General features: G+C 47.8%; 1 protein-coding gene across 1 annotated transcript in view; it reads right to left on the reverse strand.

Moving 5' to 3' along the window:
• The window catches only part of FAM78B (family with sequence similarity 78 member B), a 92,683-nt gene that overhangs the window by 29,472 nt on the left and 47,220 nt on the right, over positions 1 to 15,991 (reverse strand). The window lies entirely within an intron of this gene.

Consider the following 15,991-nt stretch of genomic DNA (forward strand, 5'->3'; position numbering starts at 1 on the left):
CACTCTTTCAAATCCACTTGGAACTTCAGCAGTAGTTAAGGATATGTAAAGAAACAAATATACTGGGGCAGCTACTCCTTAAAGGAGCCTCGCAGAGAAGCATTTTGGAACAGAAGAATCTTTATGTAACATAAATAAGCACCCATTAGTTTTCTGGTTTTATAAGTTTCTCTAAATATATATATATATCTCCAGTTCCTTAAAGTGGGGCATGTCAGTTTGTGAGAAATAACCCAGAAAAGTGGCCAAGTTGTGTCTCAAGTCTAGTTGTGAATGGTGGTCGTGAACAGCAGGAAAAATAGGCAGCTGATAATAAATTCTAATTTTCAAGCAGCTATTCTAAGTCCCTGCCCTTCCCACTACTTTTACCAAGAAAAAAAGGGGTCTTATAGAGACCTGTGATTGCCAAGGGGGAGGGGGTTGGGGGAGGGATGGATTGGGACTTTGTGGTTAACAGATGCAAACTATTATATATAGAATGGATAAACAACAAGGTCCTACTGTATAGCACAGGGAACTATATTCAATATCCTGTGATAAACCATAATGGAAGAGGATATGAAAAAGAATGTATGTGTGTGTGTGTGTGTGTGTGTATGTATATATATATATATATATATATATGTGTATGTATCTATAACTGAATGACTTTGCAGAAATTAGCACATTGTAAATGAACTATACTTCAATAAAAAAGATTTTTTTGAAAAAATGGAGTCTTGCAGGGGCATTTGTTACCTTTTATTTCCTTTTCCCCTGGACCAAAAGCAGAAGGAAATAGGCTGACATGTCACTCCCTGCAGGTTCTATGGGACCCAGCGTTCACAGAACCCCTGTGAAAGCAGGGTGCTTGCCTTCTTTGTCATCAAATATCTTTCGGGGCCCTTCCCACATGTAAAGGCTCTAATAGATCGAACCTGTGCTACACGAACGGACGACAAACTCATGAGAGAAATGTGTGTCAAAGAGCAATTCTCTGCAGAATAAAAGAATCCTGATCAGCAGAGGCTTCTCAAGGGCCTGGCAATGGCAGGCAAGCGGGTCACATGGAAAGGGCTCTTTATTATTTTTTTAAAGAAAGTGAGAAAATGAGCAAATATAGATTAGGCACTGAAGGTAAGGCAGGCATTGATTTTCAGGAAAGACTTGATACCTCCTGATTGGCTCGGGTGATATACGGATAGGGTTGCTAGGAAGGGACTGCATATCTTGGGATCAATGACTGTGCACAGGGGAGAGGTGGGGATGTGGGGAACAGGGAAGGGGGGCACACAGGGAGTGTGAATGAGTGAGTGAGTGAGTGAGTGAGTGAGTGTGTGTGTGTGTGTGTGTGTGTGTGTGTGTGTGTGTATGTTCTGGATTCCATGCTTTATAGAGCCAGAGGTCCAGCACAGGGAAGGAAGCAGGAGGTTGGGATGCAGGGATGATCTCAAACAGCAAGTGCTGAATGCAGCCCCAGAGCAGAAGTCATCTGAGGGGGAACGCGCCTAGGGGAGTGTCCATACCCACAGCCAAAAGAAAAATGGTGGTAACTGAAGAGCACACAGAGATGGTGGGAATGAAAGTCTGGGTCCCGATGGAGCGGGAGGCTGCAGCCAGGAGTGGGGGCACAGAAGTGGAAGGCTGTCACTCCACTATGGAAGGAGGAAGTATCCTGTGCTCCCTGTGAAATCAGTCTCCAAGCCGCTCTCCCCGGAGGTGTGTGTGCTACGCTGACATCTGCTCTCTGCCAGAATGCTGCAGTGGGCATTCTGCAATCAAGGTGGACCCAGCACTGCCCTTGGCCATGCTGCATCAGGACTGCAATGAGTCTGGATCCCTGCTGTCATGTTCTGTCACAGCAGATTTCCCTCTGCTTCAAACAGTGTGTACTTAGAAGGCTGACAGTGCAAGACAGTCCTATAGATGCAGGGACAGAATGTGCCCGAATTCTTTTGCAGTGAACATTCTGGCCCCGTATGGATGCTGCCATGAATCAAAATGGTCACATATTCTGGAAGGAGCCCTGGGAGGAGCAGAGGATGGTTGGGGCCAACTGAGGATGTGCACGGAAGAACAAGATGGGGCTTCTGTTGTAGTGACAGCGATACAAGAGTAGTACTAGTTACTGTGGTTTATGTACCTATGACATGCCAGACAGGATAGAGCATTTTATATACATTTCTCCCCTTAATCCTCAGTACCATGGTTCTGCACAGTGGATATTATTAGACCCATTTAATATGTAAGAACACAAGTTCAGGGAGCTGAAGCAGCTTGTCCAAGGTGGGGAGTCAGAGGTGGCCCAGCTGGCAGGCTGCTCTGACACTTAAGCTGCTCCTGTGTCTCCGCATTAGGCAGAGGGAGTTCTGTCCTCGGGCCCCTGCAGGAGCAGGGTTGCGGGCACACGTGCGGGCTCAGGAGGCCAGGCCTCAGGTGGCTGCATTTTCCCACTGCCCAAGGGCTTGCCAGGCCCTGTGGTGGCAGCCTCCCACCCCTCCCCTTCCCTTCCTTTGAGCACGGAAAACTCAGCCCACAGGCCCCTCCCGTTCCCCAGTCCCACTGTGGTGGCAGGCCAGGCCCAGGAGGACTTGGGCAGAGGAGTGCACAGGCATCATAGGTGAGACCAGGGGTGTGGGGAGCAATCTGGGCAGGTCAAAAAGAAGGCAGAGGGGCAGGTAGAGGCAGCAGTCAAGGTGGCCAGCGGGCCAGGATCCAGGGTAGGCAGGCAGGAGAGCTCACGGAGATAGAGTGGTCAGAAGACACGGAGGCAGGCCTGGTGCTGGCCCGAGGTTCGGGCACATCTGGGGGCGTGGGCACACAGCTTCACAGCTTCTCGATTCTGCGGCGTGGGCTGTCAGGTGCCACCGGGGAGGCGAGGTTAGGGACTACCCTGGAAGGAAGGCCAGCACGACCGCTTTCAATAGGAACAGTACAGCCAGAGCCTCTGGGCACAGACTGCCAGGCACTGCCCTGGCAGAGAATCCTCACTCCCTGTCTCTGCCCCAGAACTCTTGCACCCCAGGGACCCCTAGGCCTCCTCAGTCATCCCTCTCTTCACCCCTGCCAAGAAATGGGCTGGGGGAAATGGGCAGGGCACTGCCCAAGTGATAGATACAGTGAGTGAGGCTCAGACCCTCCCCCGCCACCTCCCAGAAGGTCTCTGGGGCTGGAGCAGGGGATGGAATCAGTAACTCTTGTGGGTGGAGACACTCCGCCGGCAGAGAGGAGTAAGGTGCCGACTCCCGATGACTGGTGACGGTCAGAATAAACACGGAGATAATCAGCTCATAAGTGCAGCAAGCTGCAGACAGCAAGGTAATTCCCCATGTAGCAACGGCAACACCTAAAAATACTGAACTGTGCTTCTCACAGGAATGCTTAATGGCCCACATTCAATCTAGAGCGGCTTCTGGATTATGGGTTAGGGTAAATAAAGAAGATCATCTAAGTGACATAACCATAGGTTTTTAGCTTAAAATGACATCTGGTACCAACAGAGTGTCTGTCTCTAAGAAACTCAGATTGTCAGTCATCCCAGGAGCCTCTCTGCTGCTCTCAGCAAGTTTTCATCCTGACTTGTTCTGACTGGTGGGAAGAACACAAGTTTGGACCTCCAGCTCCCCTTTGGGCCCCTGTCGTTCGTTAGCCAGGAGCCACTGCTGAGAACGGGCCGTCACCGGTCAGCGTGTGGGCCGCGGCTCTGGCAAGGGCGGTGACCTGGGTCTGCTTCCACCCGTGGGCTGGAAGCTCACCCTGCTGGCCAGCCCAAAGAGCCCCCCACACACATCACTATACCCCCGTCTCTTCTCCAAGAGAAACAACTTTAAGTACACAACTTCCTGGCGGCTGGTCAGTGGCAGGCATTTTCTTTGGAAGGAAGGAAAACTCAGGATCTAATTCCTGGTTCTATAATGTCCTGGCCATGTGACCTAGGGTGGGTTACCTCCCTGCTTTATGCCTCAGTTTCATCATCCAAGATGGGGACTAAGGAGAGGAATGTCTCTGACTGCCCTGAAGTCATCAGAGAGGTCTGCTTCAATGCTCTCATCTTCTCTTCACCCAGCTGGCCTTCCTGCCCTGAACACCCATCATGGCAGGTCTGCCTGCATCTCACTGCACCCTGACCTTTGCCTCTGGAAGCCAGCCTATTTGCCAGGGAAACCAGGCTGGAGTCCTAGGATCAAGCGATGATGAGGAGCTGTGTTCAAAAGGAAGAGAACAGGATTTATCACTGGCCCTGATCCTGGGTATCATGAAACCCTGACTTCACATCCTCTCTCTGCACAGGTGGGCACCTTTGAAGAGTCAGGCAGTAAGAGACTGCAACTGCTCTGTTACTTCCACTGTTTCGGATGTTGTTATTCATTATCTCTTCTTCCTCTGGCTGAGGCCAAGGCAAGTGGTGAGCAATCCTGGCATTTCCTCCCGTGAGCTGCTCCCCAAAGCCCAGCTAACAGTTAACTTCCCTGCTTCTTTCTTGCTTGCCGGTCACTGATGCCATGAGCACATGTCATGTGCATGCTGGCTGCTGGCTAATCCTCAGCTTTGGGAGAGTGGAGTTTGTGGCCCTCGACTATGAAAGACTCAGCTTCTGCTATCCCATCAGGCAGAGCTCCAGGAAGCTGAGCACATCTGGACCTGTGAGGCGTGAGACAGAAGATATAATGGGATGACATGGCTTAGGACAGACACAAGCTCTGAGCCTCCAGCTTCTCTGCATGTAATACTGAGAATTAAGAAGTTACAAGTGTGAGCATGGGCTGGCACTATACCATCAAGCTTTGGGAGGTCCTATGCCCTGTAAATGTTGACAGGAATGACCGAGAAACCTAAAAGGTCCCTGCTGAGCAAAAATGAAGGACGCCACAGTTGTCAAAAACCAAGTGACCAGTATGAACTGTCTTTGATGACCAAAGTTGGAGGGTGGAAAGCATTAGGTCTCTGTGTGAAGACGACTGATGGGACCACTGTAGATAGGGGTCTCCTGACCATCCCACAAATGCTGGCCTGAGCCTGATCCTTCTCTTGCATGTGTTCCCTGGCTCAAGCAACTATGGAATTTAGGTGGCTGAGATCAGTCCACGGAACACATTTTTCAGTGCATCTGCTCTTTTCTGCATCAAGGAGACCCCAAATGTATGGCTTGTTAAAAATAGGTACTCTCTCCAGGACTCATGGGCAGGAATAGGAAGGATAAGGTTATACTGGCTTTCACGTTTGTTCTCTGCACCCCAATAAATGGGCCTCTACTTTCAGAGCCTGGTTGTCAAGTCAAGACGCCTAATATGATGATTGCACCAATGCAGAGAGAAAGCTAGAAGTCTCAGACGAGTCCAGGACAACTTGTAACACAGGCTAGAACGGCTGTCATCCGGCAAGGACACATTGACCATGGTTCACGTACAGCGTCTGTGCTGTACCTACAGTCTGTTCTGGAAATGTAATAAGTCTCTTACTTTAGTTGCAAATAACTGGGAATTACCACTTCCTTTTGGCCACCTGAAATGGGAGAAAAGTCAAATCCACAAGGTCCCAAAACATGTCTTTATAACAGAAAATTGTCAAGTGGTTACTAGACCAGGATGTCTTCTGCACAGGGCTTTTGAGGGGATCCAACGAGTGCAAGTCATCAAAGTTCGAGGCACTTAATAAGTACTTGGCAAATGTTCAATGTTACCTAATTTTCTGTAATATTTAAAATATAACCAGCCAGAAACTAGGGCTCCTGGCTTCCCAGAGGCTAGTTCATTACCTGTGGCTTTCCATTCTTTATTGCTCTCTGGATGAGTTTCCATCCAGGTCATAGTGATTTTGCCTAAGATAATATAAATTGAGTTCAGTAAGTTGCATGATCCAGGTTCTCAAAGACTTGATTAGCAACAGGAGACATTACTCAGCGCCATGGCCTTCCCTGGCTATCATTCTGCAATCTCGTCTCCAGAAGCAGCCAGGTCTCTCTGGCATATTGCTGTTTCTGTCTAAATTCTTGGGGTGTATCTCCCCACTGGCTCTGTCTGCAACTCTCTTTCAGCTTAGTCATTCCCTCTTCAGAACGGATTTACTAGGGATTAGCTTTCTTATTCGTTTATCACATTTCTATTATAATCATACTCACGACCCCAGTCCCTGGATAGACACAAAACAGAGAGAAAGGTCGAGAGAAAATATAGGTCCAAGCCCAAAGTCGGCTTCTATGGAGTCCAGCCTAGTTCTTTTCTTCCAATCTTCACCTCGCTTCACCCAATTTATTTGTTTCTTTTCCATTATGGTTTATTACAGGATATTGAATATAGTTCCTTGTGCTCTATAGTAGGACCTTGTTTATCCATCCTATATATAATAGTTTGCATCTGCTAATCCCAGACTCCTGAGCCATTTCTCCCCCACCCCCCTCCCCCTTGGCAACCACAAGTCTGTTCTCTGTGTCTGTTCACTTCACCCAATTTGTAAAAAAGCACTAATCAGGTTCTTAGGTCAACAGTCTGAATTACCTTGGAGAGAAACCTCTGGAGCCTGAAAGGGTACTTTCCCTTAGAATCATCCTCCAAATGCTGCCAGACCAAGCTCTGGGCCCTCAGCCCTCATGGCACTGCCTCAGATAAGAAAGGCCTTGAGGGAGACGTTAATTCACGGATTTCCCTGATGAAGAGCAGAGTACACACTAATGTCCCACTCTGGCCATTCCTTTCTGAAGACGCCCCACTATTCAAGGAGCAGCTGGGTGCTCTGTTACTCCAAGAGGCAGGTGTTGTCTCAGCTCCTTCCCTCAAACCAAGGAGGATGGGGGTCTGACAACAAGGCCCTGGACCACCTACAATTCTGGGAGTACTTCCTATATGCCAGGCCCCATGCTAAGTACTCTATACATTCACCTCTTTTCATCTGTGCAACAATCCTATGAAGCACATACTAGGTGACCCCCATTTTACAGATGTGCAAACTGAGGCCCAGAGAGGTTATGTAATTCAGCCAAAGTCACTAACAGGTGCCACAGCTGGGGTAATGAACCCATTAGACTCCGTATTCTTGGGAAACCCACTTAAAATACATTGTTAAATTGGCTAAATTAGAGAGATGAGAGGTTAAAAACAAATCTGTTTTCTAATTAAAAAATAAAACCACAGAAACTTCCTATCATGAATCAGGCTTGGCTGTGCCCCATCTGATGGTCATTCAGCCTGAAGATGGTCACTGGACCCCCCAGACTCCGTACACCCTGTCCTGGCCCAGGTTGGGGGCTGGATGTGGTGGTGGGGGTGGGCAGCAGATGAGCAAGCTGACTCTCATGACGGCCCTCTGGACCAGTTAGCTGTCCTCAGCCAGGATTCCCCTCCTGCGGGCTCCGGACTCACAGCCTGTCCCCATCAGGGTCCTGCCCCCTACAGGCTTCCTCAGAAACAATGTGGTTTGGTGAAAAGAGACTCTTTGCAAGGGGAAAAAGCTGGACTTGAAATTCCATCTCTCTTATTTGTAGCTGCATGTTCAGACGATTTTACCACTCCAGCTTCGGTTTCCTCAACGGTGAAGCAGAGCTAATCACTCCAACAACGTTATAAAGATTTAATTAAATGTGTGGTGAGAGAACACAGGGAAAGCTTTATAAACATTAGCAATTAAATATATAACAAAGTTCATTTTCATCAGGGTGTGAATGGCCATTAGGAGTTTTGCATTTTAAAGAACACTTGCATTTTAAAAGAGGAATCTGATAAAACAAATGACGCTCAAATCAGTGGGTTGTTGATATGACATCAGAAATCCAGGAATCCCACTTACTTCCTCTGGCAGGCCTGGAGGACTGGAATCTTGCTGTCCCTCCCTTCAAAGAGGCTCTGGCCCTGCTGTGTTGTTCTAGCTGGCCTCCCGTGCATTCACACTTGAGTGTGTTTCCTTGAACGGCCCTGCACAGAAATGAATTGGCGCTTCCTGGTACATATGGGTTGCTGCAGGGAGGGTAAGCAGGTGGGGTCTGCATGCAGATGGAAGCAGCTGTGAGACCTCAGCTCTGCCCTGTAGGATGGGGAGGTTGGGGGAAGATGCCACTTCTGGCAGGAGCAGTGTCAGGATCCAAACGCATAAACCATTAAGGTCAAACACAGGGCAAAAGGAGGCAGCCCATCAGAACCAGTAACACCCCCTACCATGCTGGGATCCACCACCCTGCAGGTACTTGTTGGCATGCAAATTCTTTACACAACAAGATGCAGGACAGTAAGTAAATCAAATAGACACCACTTATGCTCTTAATATTTAGCCAAAGGCCCCCTCTGTGCACACGCTATGTCAGGCACTGCTGGGGGATACAATGTATGATGATAAAAAGACATTTTTATCGCACATTAGGATTTCTGAGGTGCTCACACATGCACTATCTAACTGAAGTCTTGAAACGAACTGTGCAGAACCTAGTCTAATACCCATTTTGAGGTCAGGAAACTGAGGCTCAGGGAGGGTGTCCTGGGTCATAGTAAATGGCAGACCTCAGGCTACAGGCCATTGGTTCATGCATTCGTTCATTCAGTCACAGAGTGGCCAGGATTTTTCCGAATTGATTTTGGTGTAGATCTGTAATCTTTCAGACAAGACTGGCTGCTGAGGTCAGAGAATCCAGGAGCTTGTGAGAGGCAGGTACGCCTGTTTGGTTGATGTGGTCTCCCCAGGACAATGGGTGCTCTCTTGGACACAGAGGGGGGAGTAACAGGTAGAAAAGTGAACTTTTACCTCCTTCAAACTGTGCCTCTCTTTTGCTCAGCTCCTACGAGTCCAGAGACGGATCACATTGGGGAAAGAGGCAGCCCAGCATCCACCTATCACACAGGCGGTCAGCTGCCACTTTACACCTGGTTTCATCTCCACGACATCCCTGGGAGGTGTTAAAACCCCACTTTACAAATGAGAAAAGCAGGAGAGGGATAGGAGGCAGAGGGCTGCTGCTCTGAGGTCACCAGGAGCGCTGACCGCTACAGACCGCTACAGCGCTGTCCACCATCTTGCACGTCCTTCCTTTCCTTCCATCCTCCCGCTGTCATGGCTCTAGTTTACCCAGACCCTGATTTTCTCTCTCTTGCACTACTGCAATAATTCCATTTGACATTCATTAAAAAAAATGTATATATTCAGTGTCAATGCTGGCCACTTGGATAGAATGATGCGCATAAGTTAGTGCCTGCCGTTCTAGTGAGGGACACGACAAGAGAACAGGCAACCCTAAATGAGGATGAGTGCTACAGCAGGGAGGAGTCCAGGTGCAGCATGAGTGTGTGGCAGATGCACCCAGTCCAGCTGGGGGAGGTGGGGGGAGGTGGTGCTCACGGTCAAGGGAGGTTGGGGACCTCCATGATGAATCCAAGTCAACCGTCTTCCTAAGAACCCCCTTTGAGAGTCCTTCTGAAAATGAAAACCTAAGCGAACCACTCCTCTTCTCGAAACCCTTCAGTGGCTCCCTATCATCCAAAGAATGAAGGACAGGCTCCTTAGTGAGGCTCCCAAAGTTCTCTATGTTCTGACCTCATCTCCCACCATGTCCCAACGTATCTACATGTTTGTCTCCTGCAGAATGGAAGCAACTTGAACGCAGGGCCTATGTTCAGTTTAGTTCTCTGTATCCACGGCCCAGAACAGGGCTGCTATATATTTAAGTGCGATGGACTTATTAAAAGAATGAATACATTCCTGAGGTCTGAGCCCTTGTCCCCAAGGAGGAGGCCAATTCTGCCTCCCCTTGGGTCTCCTGGTACGAATGGTCCAAGCCCCCTGCAGTTTTGGTCACTGAGGGGAGAAGAGAAGTTTAATAAGGAATGGGGCATGTGACTCTTCTGGGATGGAGCTCTGCACCCCAATTTCCTGATCTCAGCCCTACGGCGAGTTCTTCCTAAGTCTTGACACAGAGAAGTCCTGGGTCAGTTTACACATCTCCCGAGTCAGAGTCCATGGAAATTCCTTTGGGTGACCTATCCCTTCCCCCAGTTCTCTGCATCCCATCCCTAGGAGCCGCAGCCCCTCACACAGCGCTCTGTACACATCAAGCATTTAGGGAGTTCTGTGTGAATATTGAACACTCTACTCTTGCCACCAGGATGTGGTTTATAACGGAGACAAATTCTCCTGTACTGATCTTCAGGGAGAAAAGAAATGCACTTCAAGCAAGAAAATTGGGCATCTGGGAACATTTCCAGCCAGGAGATTTCCAGCAGGACTTGAAAAAATGTAGTCCATCCCGCACTGTAACAGGCTGGGGGTGGGGTGGTGGCCTTTACTCCCCTTTCCCCAGCCCTGTGCTAGTCACCTCAGAGGACACAGAAGGAGATGTGGAGCCTGCCCAGCACAGTATAACAATGTGGATTCCTTATTTCAAAAGAAACAACAGTGTAGCTTAGGTTCTCTGTTTTCCCCCCATCAAAACTCAGAAACCATAGCTGTGCTAGCCAATATCTTTGCAGAGTTAGACTGTGTCTGACCCACGTCAAACTCAGGGCTCCCGACTCCCGGGGAGATAGTCTGATCATGTACAAAGGGCTCCCCTCAGCCTTCTCTATTGTTAGCACAGAGCTGGAGGGTCTCACATATTTTTTGGGGGAGGGCAGAGGATGAGGAATGAGGGAATAGGAGGGGTATGTGGTACCACTATGCTCTCCAGATGTAACAGGAAAGCAGCTGTTGGTGCCTTAACATGGAACAGCATAGTTTGTTCATTCATTCGATAAATGTTTGCCGAGTGGCAGGGACTGTTCTAAGCTCTTGGAGTCACAGTAGCAAACAAAACAAAGCTCCTGCCCTCAGGGAGCTTACGTGGTAGGAGAAAAGGACAACAAACAAACAGGATAAAGGTAATGAAGGATGGGGTTGCTTTTTAAGACAGAGATGCAGGGAAGGCCTCTTTGGGAATGTTGTCGCATTGTCATTTTAAGCAAATACCAGAATGAAGTGATGGAGGGAGCTGCTCGGATGCGTGGAGGGGAGGATTCCGGGCAGAGGGGCCGGCAAAGGCCCTGGAGCGGGCAAGTACTTCTTGCATTTGAGGTCGGCTTGGGGAAGGTGGGTAGAGGTGAGGTCAAAGGGGCTGTGGGCCCAGGGCTGATGCAGATCCTATGGGCCCTGGAAGCCATGTTGAACGGACTCTGGGTGTCTGCTGTGCACCTTCTATGTGCCAGACATGTCCTAGGACCTGGGGATACTCCGATGAACAGTCATGACCCCCTGCTTTCATGCAGCTTATGATCTAGGGAAGGATGACGGACAAAGAGAGGGAGTCCAGGACCCCATGGTCAGTGCTAAGGGGGCACTTGGAGGAGCTGAGGGCTCAGCAAAGGCCTTCCAGAGGAGATGTCACCAAAGCTGGCAGGAAGAGTTGTGAAATAAAGCCAGAAGTCAGCTGTGTTATGGACCCAGGTTTGCTCACTTGTTATCTCAGTCAAGTCCCTTGATGTCTCTGAGGCTCGACTTCATTGCGCATAGAATGGGAACAATAATAATACCTGTTCTCTAAAGAAAAAACAGGGTCATAGGTGTGAAAGTGCTTTGAAAACTGTAAAGCCTCAGACAGATGTAAAACACTGCTATTAGCTCACTGCACTGTTTTCTCTTCCTACGTGTTTTGTTACTCTGGGTTTGAGCACGCAGGCTCCCGGCCTCTCTCCTTCCCCCTGGAGCCAACGGGAGATGGTGGCTCAGCCTGTGAAGATCTAAGCCAGCCTTCTCGGCCAGAGGCCTGGTTGCATGGTGTGGACTCCATGCATACCGTGGCCACCAGTAGGGCTGCTGGAGCCACCCTCATGGCATCTGCTCCAGTGGTAACTGGAATTGCTCAAACACGTGTGTAGACACCTGTTAGCTTCTGGGCTCTTTGTCTTCTCCAACCAGAACCAGAGATGGGACGCTGACCCTGCTCCCCAAGCCCCAGATGAGAGGCGGCCACCCTGCACTGCCGTTTTTCTGCATCCGGGAGGGGGACACTGTTGTCACATACAACAGGCTTGGCTCTGTCCAGAGCTGCATTTCTCTGTAGCAAGAGGCATTCAGCCAGGGAAAGAGACGACTGTTGTCACATACAACAGGCTTGGCTCTGTCCCGAGCTGACTTTCTCTGTAGCAAGAGGCATTCCTCCCGGGAAAGAGAAGAGCATGCTCTCTCTATAAACAAGGTCCATCTGGGGAGTAAATTTCCATCTGCAGATTGGCAAAGTCATAGTTTAACACCAAACAATCCCCAACGAACTTAGAATGAAGTGCTTCCCACAAACCTTATTCCATGGTTAAGAAGCTCTTTTTCCTAGGTCCCTTCAGGAAGAGAGTTTCCTTTCAATAATCCTAGGCTTTATGTGTTTCATTTTCCAGGGTATTTTCTCCAGTCAGAGTTGTCAATTGGAAAACTCACCCTCCTCAGCTGAAACACCCATTCTCGATTCCTAGGGGAACACTGGCTGGGTTCAGGTACTGGTTCTGTGACCCCCGAGCACCCCTGGGGCCTCAATAACTATCTGTAAAATGGGGGGATGAGAACAGATGACTCCAAGGTCTCAGAACCCTTTGTTTTCGTTTTTTTTAGTTTTTTTTTTAAATAGACTTTATTTTTAGAGCAATTTTAGGTTCACAGCAAAATTAAGTGGGAGATAAGGAGATTTCCCATATACGCCCTGCCCCCACTCATACATAGCCTCCCACATAATCAACATCCCCACCAGAGCGGTACGTTTGTTACAACGGATGAACCTACACTGACACATCATTATCACCCATAGTTTACATTAGAGTTCCCTCTTGGTGTTGTATATTCTGTGAGTTTGGACAAATGTGTGACAAGTGCATCACATGTAGGCACAATTATAGTATGCAGAGTAGTTTCACTGCCCTAAAAATCCTCTGTGCTCCGCCTATTCATTCTTTCCCTCCTCTCCACTCCTGTTTTAAATTCTATGCTTAAAATATATGATTTCAACTACTGCTCTATGTTTAGAAACTCCTCCGCTCTGAGATTCAATACCAAGTTACCTGTGCTAGTTTGACTTGTTTTGTGTGTTTCCTTCTACAATTTTTTGGTATAAAGTGAAGATCTACATATTTAACAATAAGAATAATCAATCATCCTACTAGTATTTCTTTAAACTCTCTTCCCCCCAAATATATGTGGCTCCCATTCATCACAAGCTAAATTGTAACTATGTAATAGTCTACTTCTGCGTTATATTCTGTGCCATTCATCTGTCCATTTATTTTTTTGTCAATTAAAACTACTTAATAAAAGTGTATTTCAGTATTTGATAGGGCAAGTCCCTCATTTTCAAAACATTCTTGACTACTTTCATTGACTTAATTATTCCACAGGAATTTTTAGATGTGTTTTTCAAGAAAAAATATCCCATTAATATGTAGTGGAATTAATTTCTATGATTTAAAAATTATGTTGAGTCACGAGTTACTTAAGGAGCATAAGCCTGGTTCTCTGGTACGGCTACTCCTGGAAGACTAGTATGGCAACACTTCTAACTGGCAGCCTGGGAGGAACAGGAAACAGCTACATGGGATACAGCCAAGGATGGGGCCAGCCAGAGCTCACACAGGAAGAGACCGGACTCCCTTCAAGAAAGAGCCAAACCATTTTCTCACTCAGTGTCTGTTTGAATATGAATCAGAAAACAAATTTGGCTTTTAAACCTCCAAACACAGAATGACTGGAGTCTGAGCTACAAAAGAATAGAGAGGTAGCAACCCTTCAGATTAGCTAACCAAATCCCATCTGCCCTCACATTTTTCTACTCCAGATACTGGGAACCAAGGCTGTAAGCGACTGAGAAAAAGTCATCCAAACATATCAGATCATCATCATTGATAAGAGTCCGAGACTTAGAAGTCTTTTTTTTTACCCTGAGGAACCCTTCATTTTTAATGGCACCGCCCTGCCATCTTGTCCTGGCTGAGGAGTCACCACGTCCCTTGACTTTTATCTTGACTGTTCCCTTTCCGTGGTCTCTTTCTGCTTCCCCTGACAGTTTAGTGAAAGACACAGTCCCTGGGGAGGATTCTTGCCTCATATGGCATTGTGTGGAGCATGTAGTTTGCTGTTGGTGTTCAATAAACACAACAGCAGATATAATAGACCCCAAATAGCAAGTTTTTCTTTGTTCATTTAGATGATCAGCTGTTACTGTCTTGGCTCCCCCGACACCTCGTTTCCTCGTCAGCACAAGCTACTGCTTCTCTGATAGGCTAACAACATAAGCATCCATTTATTCCCACCTGAGAAGCGTAGTTTCTAGGGCCACTGTTTCATTCCAGTTTTAATGGCACTTAATTTTCTGTGGATATATGCTTTCATTAGCATAGCTTTCTGTTGAGAAGGCAGTTAGCTGTTTTATTCATGGTAGGAATGGCTGAACTGTGGGTGTATACGTAGGCTGAAAGCACTGGGGGTCTGATTAGTCTGGAAAAGAGTGGACTTTAAATATCTAAAGAGTTATCATGTATTCTAAACATTCCTGGATAATTGGGGCCCAGGGGCTGGACACAAGCAGAGCTTTTGGATATCTGGGAAGGGCACAGGGGCTGAAGCAAGTGCAGTCTGAGACGTAGAGCTGGGAGTGCAGCTGGGATGGAAAGCTAACATGCAGTCCTCCTGGAGTGAGAGTGCTCTCTCCAAAAGTCTGAGCCTGCGTGGAGCCAGCCTGACATGAGGCAGCTGCGGAGGAGGTGGGGGGCCCAGGAGCGGTGGGCCAGGTTTCAACTAGAAGCAAGGAGGCAGCGCTGAAGTGGTCCTTTGAGGCAAACCTCCTGGACTCGACAGGGCAAGTGCGACTCATCTGTGGGAGATGAGGGTAGAAGGAGATGGTAGAAGCAAGGAGCATGCACAAGTGGGACCAACGGGGGAAGTCACAAGGAAGCAGAGTCTGCCTTCGTTGAGGACTTGTTGACAGCGGGAGGGGCCTGGATGGAGTGGGCTGTCTCCTGAGATGAGAAGCTCAGTGCAGACTGCGGGTAACCAGGAGTCAGGAACTCGTAGAGGGGCTTCCAGGATGGAGCAGGTGGTGGCCCCTAAGACCCTTTAAGCTCTAAGAGTCTGACATTCTATGAGGTTTTTAAAAAGTATATACCAAGGTAGCCATCTAATGTGTAACTTCAGTTAATCACATAGCAAATAAAATCAGCAGTAATTTCACACTCTAATGGGTTTTGTGACTTCACAAGATAAACGTGTAACTTAACTGTTAGGAAGGGCCTTACTGGATATGTTTATATATATATATATATATATATATATATATATACACATATATATATTTTTTTGGTGGTACGTGGGCCTCTCACTGTTGTGGCCTCTCCCATTGCGGAGCACAGGCTCCAGTGGGTATGTTTATTACCTTGACTGAGCTGATGGTTTCATGGGTGTATGCATATGAGTTTAATTTTAAACTCATCAAATTAAATATTAAATATGTAGAGGTTTTTTGTATATCAATTATACCTCAACAAAGCTCTTAATAAAAAAATTGTGAATTAAAAAACAAGAACCTTATCGGTCATGTAATCCATGGTTGGCCAATTATGGCCTGTTGTCTGTTTTTACAAATAAAGTTTTATTGGAACAGCCACGTCCATTCATTTACATATTGTCTTGGCTGTTTCCGTGCTATAATGGCAGAGGTGAGTAGTTGCAACAGTGACCAAATGGATTGTGAAGCCTAAAATGCTTATTTTCTGGCCCTTTAGAGAAAAAGTTTGCCACCCTTCAATCTAATCCAATCCCCCATTTTATAGCTAAGAAAACGGAGGCTGACATAGTTAAGTGACTTCCTTTAGGTTGAGGTAGTCGGTGACTGAGTCGGGACAAGAACCATGGCATCTGAGGCTCAGGCCTGTATTTCTCTGCCTCAGCCCATAGTGTCCCAACGCTGGCTGGTCTGTGTACAAGCACCTCTTAATGTCCTGCCACATTCACATTTCACAGACCCAGGGCCCGAGGGGCAGAGGTGGACAGACCGGCCCACGGTCACTCCACCCCCCCCCCCCCCCCCCCCCCC

Source organism: Lipotes vexillifer, unplaced genomic scaffold (genome assembly GCF_000442215.2).
Source record: "Lipotes vexillifer unplaced genomic scaffold, Lipotes_vexillifer_v1.1 scaffold189, whole genome shotgun sequence".
Lineage (NCBI taxonomy): Eukaryota > Metazoa > Chordata > Mammalia > Artiodactyla > Lipotidae > Lipotes > Lipotes vexillifer.